This window comes from Drosophila melanogaster, chromosome 3R (genome assembly GCF_000001215.4).
Source record: "Drosophila melanogaster chromosome 3R".
In the NCBI taxonomy this organism is placed as follows: domain Eukaryota; kingdom Metazoa; phylum Arthropoda; class Insecta; order Diptera; family Drosophilidae; genus Drosophila; species Drosophila melanogaster.
The window spans coordinates 16,868,867-16,881,558 of NT_033777.3; the positions used below are offsets into that span (position 1 = coordinate 16,868,867).

General features: G+C 41.3%; 1 protein-coding gene and 1 long non-coding RNA gene across 12 annotated transcripts in view; both read right to left on the reverse strand.

Annotated features, from left to right (window-relative positions):
- Positions 1 to 12,692, reverse strand: part of MSAmiP (MSA micropeptide) — a 65,179-nt gene that overhangs the window by 37,752 nt on the left and 14,735 nt on the right. For both annotated transcript variants that reach the window (NM_001414137.1, NM_001414138.1), the window contains exons 3-4: positions 7,709 to 7,728; positions 5,443 to 5,448 (exon numbers count right to left, since the gene is read on the reverse strand). The gene's annotated coding sequence lies outside the window, so the exon portion shown is untranslated. The remainder of the gene's footprint in view (positions 1 to 5,442; positions 5,449 to 7,708; positions 7,729 to 12,692) is intronic.
- lncRNA:iab8 (long non-coding RNA:iab8) overlaps positions 1 to 12,692 on the reverse strand; it is a 92,116-nt gene that overhangs the window by 37,751 nt on the left and 41,673 nt on the right. For 9 of the 10 annotated variants that reach the window (NR_048413.2, NR_048412.2, NR_074018.1 and 6 more), the window contains one exon: positions 5,443 to 5,448. This is a non-coding gene — a long non-coding RNA (long non-coding RNA:iab8). Of the gene's footprint in view, positions 1 to 5,350; positions 5,449 to 12,692 lie in introns of all 10 variants that reach the window. The other variant, NR_048415.2, reaches the window with a different exon arrangement.

Below are 12,692 nucleotides of genomic sequence, written 5' to 3' on the forward strand. Positions count from 1 at the left end.
AAATTGATTTAAAGTTTGCTGCCTTTTCAACGACAGTTCAAATGCAAATTGGCTGGTCGACCGGCCGTTTTCCGTTTTATTGCGAATATTAAATGAAATTAATGAAATTTTCTGCGCCATAATCCTTTGCAAAACGCATAAATTTGCTCATTAAGTGTGCGCAAATATTGTATGTATCCGCTCCGCTAAAAGGTCTATATACTTTATATACTTGTATTGATTTTTAAGCTCAGATAAATAAGCTCAGAGTACATAAGCGACGCCCAAAAAGCCCAAATGTAGAGCTTTTTCGAAATTAAACAGAAAGTCGGGTCTGCAAATAAGGGCTTTTCTGGGGAAGAAATAAATTATATCTTAATAAATATATTTTAAACTTAACTCAGACTTAGATTTATTTTATCACTTATTTTTAAGTGATTTAAATAATTTAAAAATTTATTTGTTACATAAATTTAGCCAATATCCAAACCTTTTGCGCTGGCGCCCCCTATTGTTTTTCTTTTGCAGCTTATGCTTTGCTGACAACCCACCAGAGGACGCTCGCTGTTGGAAACGCATTACGCACACTTACAACGCTTGGGTTTCTCATGTGTTAGTGCGTGAGAGTAAGTGAGACAACAGGCTTATTGATGTAGTCTTCCTCCTTACACATAATACATGGCCGCGCGACAAAGATGGCAACATTGATGGCTGCCTCTGAAAACATGGCCTCTTTTTCCGACATTGTATCTGTGTGACGTTTGACTGCAGATGCGTTTGTGTGGGTAGTAAATGTATCTTCTGCGTTTAAGTCGATTTTGTCAACTAAATTTGCGCTTTGTTACCCCTGAAAATGGGAGCTCATGCGCAGTATGCAGCTGGTGCGGAATTTTTCTAGATTTTTTTTCGGTTTTTTCTGCTCTGCTTATCAGTTTATTGGACTGTAGTTAAAACTTGCATGCAATATTTAATGCGGGAAAATGAGAATGCAAATTTTTGTGAAATCTCTTTGACATGTACCAAAATCCAAGTGCCTGACTAAATTAAGTTTTTTTTTTTTACCCCAAAATCAAAACTTGATCCCAGCTATATGCGTGACACGTTCGCATTATGCTGTCGAAAATTGTCACATAAATCAATCATATTTATACAAATGTCCCTGATAGCCAAACCGCCCGCCACCAGTTGTTGACAATATGCTAATTAGCTTCGTCTTTGTCTTGCCTTTTTGTCTGTCCATGCCCACGATAAGCAGTTGCTGAAAACGTGTTTTGGCATTTGATTAGTTGCGATATGAGCGGCGGCAGAAGTTCCAGGGAGCCACGCAGCGAGTTCAAAATATTTCCAAACATGGAAGGTAATTCTGCCGGCTAACGACTGGCAGCCATGTCATTGGTCGCAGGTTGGTAAGCGTAAGTATCTTTTCATGCCGATGGATGTGGAATTTTATAACATGGGCATACGGACTGGGGCATTTGCAGGTGTCAAATGGCGTCCGCAGCTGGGGAGCGTAAGTGGAATACTCAATTGGTCGGACACTACATAGTGTTACTGTAAAATAATTCATAAACTCAAGAACTACTTTAAGACCGGTTTCTTGTTATTAAAATAATCATACACAACGTTCATAAATTCTATCGGGGCACGTTGAATATTTTTTTTTTTTAATTTATACTCTTTCATTTATAAAAACATTCATCTTTTATACATGATTGAACCCATTATAGTATCGTAAAATTATATTATTAATAAGTTTAATAAAGTCAACTACACTTAGGTTAGCTCACCCGTAAATAAACAGCATTTTGACGGCAATACTCAAGGTTTCTGCTTCACAATAAACGTAGCATTTGAGTCTAAAAAGTTGTATGAAGTGTAGTGCAAGTGTTTGTCTGCCCTGACAAAATGCGACATTAGGCCAATAAAACGGCGCTTAAAAAGCAACATAAAGCGAGGAACGAAGGGGCAGCACTTTCATTCATAAAATCGCAGCCGCAAGACGCGCTTTTTATTTCCACGAAGGGGCTGTGGAGGGGGTGTAACCGGCTCGCGTGTTAGTCGCGCGCCTCACTTTTATGGGAACCAGACTCTGAAAAAAATCAAGAATATTCCAAGAGCAAGTCCAAAGACTCTGGGCAAGGCCTGTGTTTCTACGGCCCACGCCTCGAATATGGAAACGATCCAGTCAGAGTCTGAGTTTTCGTCTGAGATACAGATACAGCTTCCGGCAGCGACTTGAGTTTAATAGGGCCATAATAATGCTTTATTTTTACTGTCTCATGTGTGAGTGTGCCAAAGTGTGTCTAGGTGTCTGGCAGTCGTCTACCGCTGACCGTAAAATTTTAATATGCCCGGTGACGGTGCGTTCGCAGCTCTGGTTTACTCCTGCTCATCTGCGTGGCGGTCTAAATCAATCTGCGGCACCTTTATGGCCGCTTTATGTGGCACACTTTTCACCTTGACATTGACCAGGTCGGTCCTCCCTTTTGCCTCCGCAACGGTAGATGACGATGACGATGACGAAGACCTGCCCCAACGTGTCCCACATGGAAAGTGTCGTAAAACATTAAGTGAGTGATGAGCGTGGTTGCGGCAGCGGAGCATAATCCATCATAAACATTTTTATGGGCACTCGCATTTGGCCCACTTCTGCCCCACCCTCCCCTCGATTGGCCCTGCCTACTGCCGGCTTTTGTTGGCGGCAGTAAAATTCGTTAAATGCCCAACAAATTGTTTATTATAGCAGTTTGGCAATAAATGCGGCTATTAACTCATTTTAGGTGTTGCCACCGCACTTTTCTGTTCGTCTCTTCTTGGGAGGTCCAAGGAATGCGGCTCAAGTGACGTCGGTGAAGGAGTGCCTCCCGATTTTGGAGCGGGGAATGGCAGATGGATCAATTATGACCATTATTTATTGTCGAACAGGTAGCATTGAAAGTGAAATCATTCATTTGCACATCAATATTTATGGATCGCGGTCGTTATCGTCAACAATGTATTTTTGGAATATTGTTTATAAAGAAAACATTGATAGCCCAATCATACCATTGAATTGTTAAAGAGTATTAATATAAACAAGAACGTCGGAGGTCTTAATTTAAACTGCAAATGAAATATATCTTAATTACAATTGTAATTAACAGAATTTCTGGCGTAATAATTCTTTAATGTTTTTAGATAAACAACTTGTTGGATTAGATGAGAACTGCTATTTCACTGACAGAGTCAGGCTCGTGGCCCCTAAATTACGACCACGACAGCCGTATTCATTAGCATGCTTTGATGTCATACATTGAATGTATTTATACATTTGCCATAAGACGTTTTTTTCCCCCAGCGTAGAATGCCAAAAATATAAATATGTATTTTCAGATATGCCACACATGAATATGGGTGGGTGTGTGCCCCACAGATACTCGTATCTGATGGATACGAAAATATGTATGTTTGTCTTTTGTCCGTAAATGTTTAATCCCAGCGGAATCTGCTGTCCCCTTTCGAAATTATATTCCTCCTCTGACCCGTTGGACTGAAGGGAAACTTTGGAACCTTGGAACTGGCTGAGGACCCCATTATAAGGGAGTTGAATGGGGCCATTTGTGTATGGGCTCCACAAGCAGAGTCACATCCGCACGAAGATACACACAATTTGGCAGGCGAGCAGTCCGAATGAGATGCCCATCCTCTTCGGGACCCGAAAAAAGGGCGGGCCAGTTTCCTAAAGAATGCGTGTTTATTTATATCTCCGGCGTAATGTGCCGGCGATGTGTCACTGCCAACGCCCCCCTCCCGTGACCTAGATGCCAGATTTTGGCTGACTGCGGATGCGTGTGAGTACAAGGGCTTATATCTATGTGCCGTGCTGTTTATGGGGCAGAACGCACAGATAATTGCGTCGTTGCCATCCGTGTCTTAGCCCCGTAATTAATTCTATTGGCTCTGATTGGACTAAATTAAAATGATCATCGCTCGGGCCGGGCCATGTCAAGTCGCTGAGATCGCGTCGATCGATAGGCGAGCCAAGTGTAAATGCTAATGATGCAGGCCATCAAGTGTTACGCAGGCAAAGCGCCAATGCACAATGGGCTTAAATAGCCAATGCCAGGTAAAATTTATAGTTAAATTTTGTTTGCGAAATTAGTAGAAGAAATTTGTATTAGGAATTAATTGAGATAATGTTGTTGGAAAATAAAATGGGATGATTTAAACGATTGCAATATTTTATAAAGTTATTCAAAATATTAAAAAACTAACATATTTTCAAAAAAGCATACATTATGATACCATATATTGTTGTAAAGTAATAAAATAAAATCGCCACTACCATTTCAAATTAAATTGCTCAACCAATTAAGCATTATGAACTGATATAGAGAATTGTTTTCTGAACGAAAAGCCATAGACAAATCACTTAACAATACCAAATTACTGGTAATTTATCAGTGGCTTAAAAATCTAAAGTGCAGAAAGGTCATCCAATTTTAAATTCCCAATTACTGGGCCCACGGTGCGGCCATTGAAGTGACGTCGACCAAGAGCTACAGAAATATACAAAAACCGAATGGAGGGAAAGACCTCAGAGCAGACTAATGGCCCTGGAGCTTTGGTTTTGCCTTTGGCATGGCGGCATAATTTCTGGCAGTTTTATCGAATTGTGGTTCTGGTTCTGCCCCGAATCGGATCGGATCGGGTCGGTCTCTCCCTCCCCACCCCGCACTTTTGGGTCTTGGCCTTCGTTGAGCACAAAACTCATTTAAATTCAATTCGAATGTGACATTTTTGTATTTTCTTTTTATTTTCTTGGCTTTGTTGCTGTTGCTGTGTCCGCTGGCATTTTGGGACTTTGATAAATGTCGCAAAGCTGTTCGGCGGAGGAGGGCGAAGTCACTGAACGCTTAAATCGAATTCCGATTCCACCTTTTCAAGCGTATTTTTTTTGTTTTTCCTGATTCTCGATGTTGTTTTCCTTTCGGGCAATGTTGTTGTTGTTTGTTCTTTGTTAGCTTCCATTGTTATCCAAAATGGCTGCATTATTTGTACAGACTTTTTCATTTCAGACACCCGTCCATGTGTTCTTTGTTGGCCTTTTTTGGGGGGAACTCGGTCTGAAGACGCTCAGGACGTGATTCATGTGTGTGGCTGCTGCCACTGTAACTGTCGTTTATATTGATGGCGTGTATTTTATTTTATCGTGCATTCCTGTTGTAAACACTACCAGAGAGTTTCAGGACCAGAGGACCAGGAGCATATGGCCAAAGCCGCTGGTCGAATTGCTCTTCCCCGTTTCGTTATCGTTTCTGTCTGATTGTTGGCCATTTTCATAAACACACTAAATAAAATTCATGGGTTTCGCGCTTATTGTTTACCTTACCTTATTCTCCCATTCCCTTCGTGTTAAATAACCAAAATATTGAATATGCTTAGAGCAGCTTAAACGGGTTAAATCGGCTTGGTGACAATTACCTGAAACTAGAATAAGAATGAAAAAAGGTAAATAACATTGTAAAACATGGTTATTATATTTTCTTAGCTATATATAGCCCTACATTTTGATAATAAAAATGTTTTTTTTTACATGCTACAATCATTTAAGAGTTTATCATTATTATACACTTATAATATGCAAACCAGCATGGTATGGCACCCATTTGCATAATTCAATTTACCCTTCGTATAACTTAAATCTCCTAAGCGAAGACATGAAAAACATCTCATTACATTGTGCATAATTACAATTGTACCCTCTTCCCTTGAATTATGATAATAAAATGTAAATTCAGCTGGTGTCTTGACCGTAAAAATCTATTAAACAGCGAGATCTAGACGAAGAAAAACACTCCGCCAGACTAAAATCCTTTCCATTTTATCCTTCATTTCCCCACGGAAATATCAAGAACGAAAAAAAAACACGAAAACGAAAAAAAACTGAGGGAAAAATATAAAATTAGTTCTGGCTAAGATTTAAAATGAAATAAATGTGCGATGCAAGGCTGCGTCCGGATTTGTAAACCCTGGAAACTGAAAAGAGCAAAAAACCAGGGGAGTCTCATGTATAATTAAATTAAGCTCCGTTCACTGAGTGGAAAAACTCGCCACTGAAAGTAAAATAATGTAAAAAAAAAGGTAAGAGTTAAGACACCTGCTTACTAACCGACGATTTTATAACATTCGTTAGTAAGTGCACTTTGATGTTAATTAACAGAGGCATGCAACTTATCCAGATGCATCAAATAAGATAGATTTCCATATAGAAATAAGAATAAATAATTAAATTCAGCTACCCATTCAAATAATATGTTTCGCAGATGACTAAGTCTTAAGTCCTGGACACGACAGAAAAAATCTGGCGAATAATTGCACAAAGTATTGCAACTCACTTCACCTTCTGGTCAGTAAACGGGTCCCACACAACAAATTTGCGATCAACAAGGGCAACAAAGACGTATCAGAAAAAAGATTCAACGCAGAAGTGGAGAATGCCAGACAAATTTTATATAAATAATTCATTCTTGTAACGTGCAAAGCTCGTCGACAGCATTTCAGTTAATTAATGAAACGCATCCAGGGACCGAAGACAAAGACTGGAATTGAAGCTGATTGCGAGTCTGAGACCGAGACGCAATTGGGGCTAAATGGCCCCAGGCGGGAATTTCGGAGGAGCAGGAAAATTAATAACAGACGAAAGCGCCAGCAAGGACGCAGGATAAAGAGTTTCGGGCATGAGGAGGAAAGTGCAAACAACGTGAGCTCCTGACCCTCCTGTGACGGTGGTTGCAGCTCCATTTCCACCACCATTAAACGTGGCTCACAGATTCAGATACAGATACACACATGGCTGGCGGGAAACACCTACCCACCCCTTCCCCTTTTGGGAAACCCACGGTGGTTGCTTGCCAAGCGCAAAATAAGCCAAGCGATATTCAAATTTTCTGCAAAAACTTTACGAAGCGCATCAGGCAGCAACAGGACTGCGGTTGGGTTTGGATTTCGACTCGCCGTGGGGTTAGTAGTGGGAGGTCAAAGGTTGTGGGAGGCGGAGATGAGGGCGCGGCACGTCACGAATTGCGGCTCAGGCATTAGCTAATAGTCAGGCAGCGGAAAAGTTGAAGCTAACACAAAAATAATATCGCAGCATGGGAGTGTTTCATACGAATCTTGAATGCCCTAACGAAATCTATCATTAAACCAATGTATGTGTAAAATGTAAGAAAAGATAACACATTTCCCTTTAAATCGTTTAATAATATATGTTTATTTTAAAAATATATCTAATAAATTTCAGATTATTAGTCAATTTACAAATATATAAAACCTCTTTAAATTATGCTGATATCTAAATGGGTCATGAGTCTTGCAGCATCAGTAGTTGATATGCAATATGTCCGTTAGGGTATAATGACAGTCCCACTCCGTTTTGCAGCGAGGCGTTCATTACACAAAATTTGCATTTAGACGGAAACAACACGGCATTGGGTGGGGGAGGAATAAGGTAAAGTGGGAGGATTTTTGAGAAGGCAGCCCAAAAAGTGCACTTAACCATAACTCACGCTCGTGACATCGCGAAATTCTTCCATTAGTTTCTGCCGGAACTCCCCTTCATCAGCCAGGGAACTTTGGTTGCATACGAAATTTGAGGGACCCATCATGGCATCGCCATTGCTCCATCGGGATTATCGATGCATCATCGTCATCATATTATCATCGATGGGGAGATGAGATTCAAGTGGCTGCTGTCGCTTGCGGGTAAATCTGTGGATCGAGGGGTGGACGTCACTTGGTTGCTAATAAACCCATCGTCTGCTGACTTTATCGCCTGCCAAGATTCAGACAGCGGCTGACTGATTTGCGAGCTACTGGAATGCAAATTGCAAGCGAAGTCGAACAGAGAGAAATGGCTTAATTATATCTCGATTCTCGATTCACCTGCTGGCCGAAAGCGCAGTTAAATATGCTAATTAATTCGTTTTTGATTTCATTTTATTTATAGCACACTAGTCACCCTGTGAATTCCCCTTCCCCACGAAAAATGAGAAAGAGAGCCCCAAATTCTCTCTTTCGTCTTGTTTTCTCTCTTAAATGTTTGAAATTCGTAGGGTGGCCGGAATTTCGGGGGTTAAATAATATAAACAGCTGTTGTTGAGGGTTGGTTGTGTTTTGTGTTTGCGCTATTGTAGTTCTATTTTTTACGAATTGCACAAGTAAAATAACATGGAAGTCTAAAATGTAAATTTATAATCTGCAAAGAACATTTTTAAATTAAATTTTAAAATGTTTATTGAAACTACAGAATAAGCAAACAATAATTAATAACTAAATCAAATGAAAACTTAATGAGTTATGACATTTGTATTAGTATTTTTATTAGAACCCCAGATACAATGTTATGTTTCCTTCGAGTAATCAAATGAACAATACGAGATATTATATGATTGTCAAGCCTTTTTAACGTACTTTGTTACATCGGTAATTTCATTCGTTTTCGCCAGTTCTATTTCCCTGTTTCCTTCGATTGCTGCAAATCAAATTGGATTTCTGAAAATGCTTTCAACGATTGAATGTCGCCATTCGCTACCAACTTCGCATCGGATTCTTTTCATGGGGCGAAACAATTTTCGATTCAATTATTCTGAATGGTTGGGAATGTGCGGAGGTGTGAGGGAATGCGAATTCAAAATGCACACCCCGATTTAGCTGGCAGCTGAATGAAACGTGCAATCAGTGGAGGAATTTCCAAGCATTCCGTGCTGGTCACCATTTTTGTTAAATGCAAAGAAACTTTTGAGAGAAATTCTCCTAATCAAAATGGTCGTTACTCCTTTGCAGAAGGTGTGGATAGTTCAGTCCGCTGCAGTAGCGAGTGCGTTGGCCCCGATGGACCTGTCTGGACTTCAGTCTCCTGTCCCTGGGTAAGCTCAATTGAACTTAATTCCATCGAACCGAAACAGAAACGAATCGGGCTTAAGCCAAGATCCGAAGCCAAGTTGGCCAGCACCAGAGGCAGGAACGTGTTCAATTTGCGCTCATGAATGTTTCAGCATATAGTTATTGGATTTAGTTTCGGCACTTGCCACTAAGCATTTCTGCCATCTTCGCCTTATTCCGCTCCAAATTTTCTTTTTCTGCCAGCTTGCAGAGCGTGCACAAAATTCGCAAATAAGCCAAATGACGGGCGAAAACTTTCATAAGGCATCAAGTGTGCGGCTGCGATATGAGCGCCAAGCGAATATATTAAATATTTTATGAAAAGAAGAAAGTTTTTGATTTTCGTTATTAAACGGAAAGTCTTTGGTAACTTGCGGACTTTGAGATGCTAAAAGTCGGTTTATCAATAAGAAAGAAATTGCTTTAAGAAATGCCGTCATTCCATATCCTAAATCAAATTTAAATTAAATAATATACCGGCTAAGTCCGATGTAACTAAGCAAATTATTATTCTAAAATGGTGAATACCATATGAGCATCTGTTTTGAGTCGCGAGTTTGTTGAACTCTGCCATCCAAATGGCCCATCAATAAGCCGATTGAACCAATTGCCCAGGTATCTCCAAGCAAATTGGGTCAGTCGACTACTACGCCGATTCTGCTGGCCATGACCATGAAATGGGAGCCACAGCAGCAGCTAGGCCATAAAAGTGACATAAAATTCCCTGCGACGACCTTGGGAAGCAGTAAAATTTTTAATGACTCTCACTTTCTACGGCCAACTCTCGTAGACCGTAAAACTTCGAACTGTGACGAGCACAGCAACACACACCATCTCACTTGAGCATCGTGGAAGAAAGAAAGCGAGAGCAGATCGCCTTGGTTTTTTCGCCGCAGAACTGACAATGGGCCCACTGTGCGGCCATTATGTGAGGACCTCACTGGGCGCGTGTGAGTGTATGCGTGTGTGTCTGAATCCTTGTGGGCGGAGAACCCTTGCCTTTGTGAATCGTTTTTTATGCCCGACCTTGTTTTATGGCCCCGAGAGCCGCGGGCCTGGCTCACTGACATTGAACCGAACCAGAACTCAGAGCTCAGAGCTCGAGCCCATCCCTTTTGTCTAACTCAACCCTTTGCAAAAAGTGCGAGCTGGAGAATAACTAACGATAATTGCACGCAGGTTGCGCCTAATTTAGTTTCAAGGTCCGCTGTTTTTCCGGAAATTATCATTTCATACTTTATTGCAGCAATGTGGCATAGGCAAGGCTCATTTTCGTAATTGGCTCTTAAAAACTGGAAATAATTACACTCAAGGCAGGCCCAAGAAATGTGTTCGTATGCGATCGCTAAGAAAAGTGAAAGGCAGCCCAGAGATCAGTAAACAAGACACTTTTTCCACATGTAAAAAGTAGTAATAAGTTAAGATAATACTTAAAGCCAAGAGTTCCATCCCATTTTGATAAACTATACTACCACTTTTTCTATTAACGGATTCTCTCTTATTTACACACTTACTATATCCCACAATTTATGTTTCCCAGTCTGTCAACCTCTTATTAATTAAGCCACCCATATTTCATTACATCCGATTAAGCTGTCAGACACCTGTCTTCCGATTTTCCTGGCCGCCACATTGGCTTTGTGCATTTGCCGCCTCCGTCGACCAAGTTCGGAAGTGGAATGGCTTCTGTCTGCTGATAAGAATGTTTGTTGAGACAACAAAATGTCGAAAACTTTTAATGAGAAATGTCGCCAGTGCATGCGGTGCGTTTCCATTTTCCCTAGGTACCGCCTCTAAACCACGGCTCATCCACCCCGCTCATCCGCTCCTTTCGTCCCACCGGCGTTTTGGCGAACTCGACAATTTTCGTTACGAGCGAGCATCTTGCCAAAATGAGAAAACTTTTGCCAACACCAAACGTGTCGAGGTCCCGAAATGTGGACGCAGATGGAGTTGGCAAATGGAGGAGCAGTCCCCGCCCCGCGATTCCTTACTATTCGGTCCACCGACCGAATACCAGCAAATGCCCAAAGTAAATCTCTTTCGAGTGGCTGCAATCCCCGTGGACGTTGTAGGTGTCGTCTGCCTCCACCGCTCGCTTTTCCTCTACGTAATTTGCACAGCAGTTGCAGCGAATCCGGAATCTGGATAAGGATGCCGGACACGGACATGGAGCCGAGAGTCCGTAGGAATATACACCCCCAGGAAAAACTAGCCAAGCCGGTACCCTTATAGGCACTTATTCTGTGCCCGTGCTCTGACTTTTCCCTTATTTGTGCACAAGGCAACGATTCGGAAGAATGGCTTCGTTCCCATTCCGCATGGATTTTCCGGAATTTTTTGGGGGCGGATAGGAAGTCCCTACAGTCTGCTGGTTGCCATTTCCGGACGACAGCCGTTGCATTTCAGCCAAGTGACGTCCTCTGGCTGTACACAAAAATACACTAAAATATATAAGATAGCTCGTCGTAATTGTAAATTCCAAAATTGTGTACTATTTGAATTACATTTTATTAAAAAATATTTAAAATATTAAAAAAATAAGTGCTTTCTATTTAATTTTGTTTGAACAGTTTAATTTTTTTTTTCCCCTGAAGAAGTTCCTTTCATATAATTCGCTCAGTAATTTATGCATTACAGAAATGCTAACTAATTTATTAATATATGTAACCTTAAACGCTTATTTTATTATTTTAAGCTTAAGACCACTTTTATCTGGCCGCCTTGCGTGTTATTGTCTAGTGTTTTATCTTCATTCCCCCGATTTCTCACAATGCATCGCTTTGTATATAGGTAAGTGCCCCAATTGCCTGGATGTTGACTTCTATTTCGGCTGGAGGAGCACACCTAAGTGTGCCCACAAAAGCGAGGCAAACAAAAGAACCCAAACAACAACCCGGCAAATATGAAAATATGAAGAAATTTATTTATGTCTTCCATGTCTACGCCTGTTTGTTTTCGAGTACTCGAATTTCGTGAATGTCATGGCCCGAGACTAAACATAATTCGCTTGGGCGCAAAAATGGGAGTGAGTCTTAAAGGCGACTAAACTCGAAGCACTTGAGCCGGCATATCTTTTTAATTTGGACGAGGAAAGTGTTGGCCAATATTTTGGCCTGCCAAACTTTTCTTTTATATCCCCAGCAGATTCGGACCGTTCTCGGTAACATTTTGTCAGTTTGTCTAATGAAATTCGTCTCCTCGGCCATGTTGCCATATTGCCAGAACTTTGGCTCTTTTAATTATTTCCGGTGTTCGGGGTGTGTGGTAGCTGTGGGGCCAAAATCGACTTATCAAGTCGTTCGGGAAGGAGCACAAAGTGCACGCTGGGATGCGAATTGAGCAGGAACTGGATGCTATATGGAAGTCCGGGCCAAGGGGTCTCCATAAATCAGCGGGCAGAACGGCGAGGAAAGCCAGCTGGCAATCGGATGTAAATCGAACACTTAATGGACTCACCTGCTGGGTTGGATATCATTGGATACCCTCCCCGTTTCCCGGGGGTGATAAATTTGCATGCATTATGAGCACGATATAAGTTACGAACTTTATTCGTGAATTAAACGTGAATGAATTAACGTGACTGAAATATTCCATCTTGGCCAGGAGGAGCCCGGACATGGAATTGGAATAGGAGTTGGAGTTGGAGATGGAGATGGAGATGCAGTCGGAGCGGGGCATTTGCATAAATGGCTCTTGTAATTCCAGCTGGATCCCTCCTCGGAAACTCCGAGTATGGCTGTGTGAGTGCATATAAAGAAGTACGTTTTATGCAATGCCTGAATTAAAAT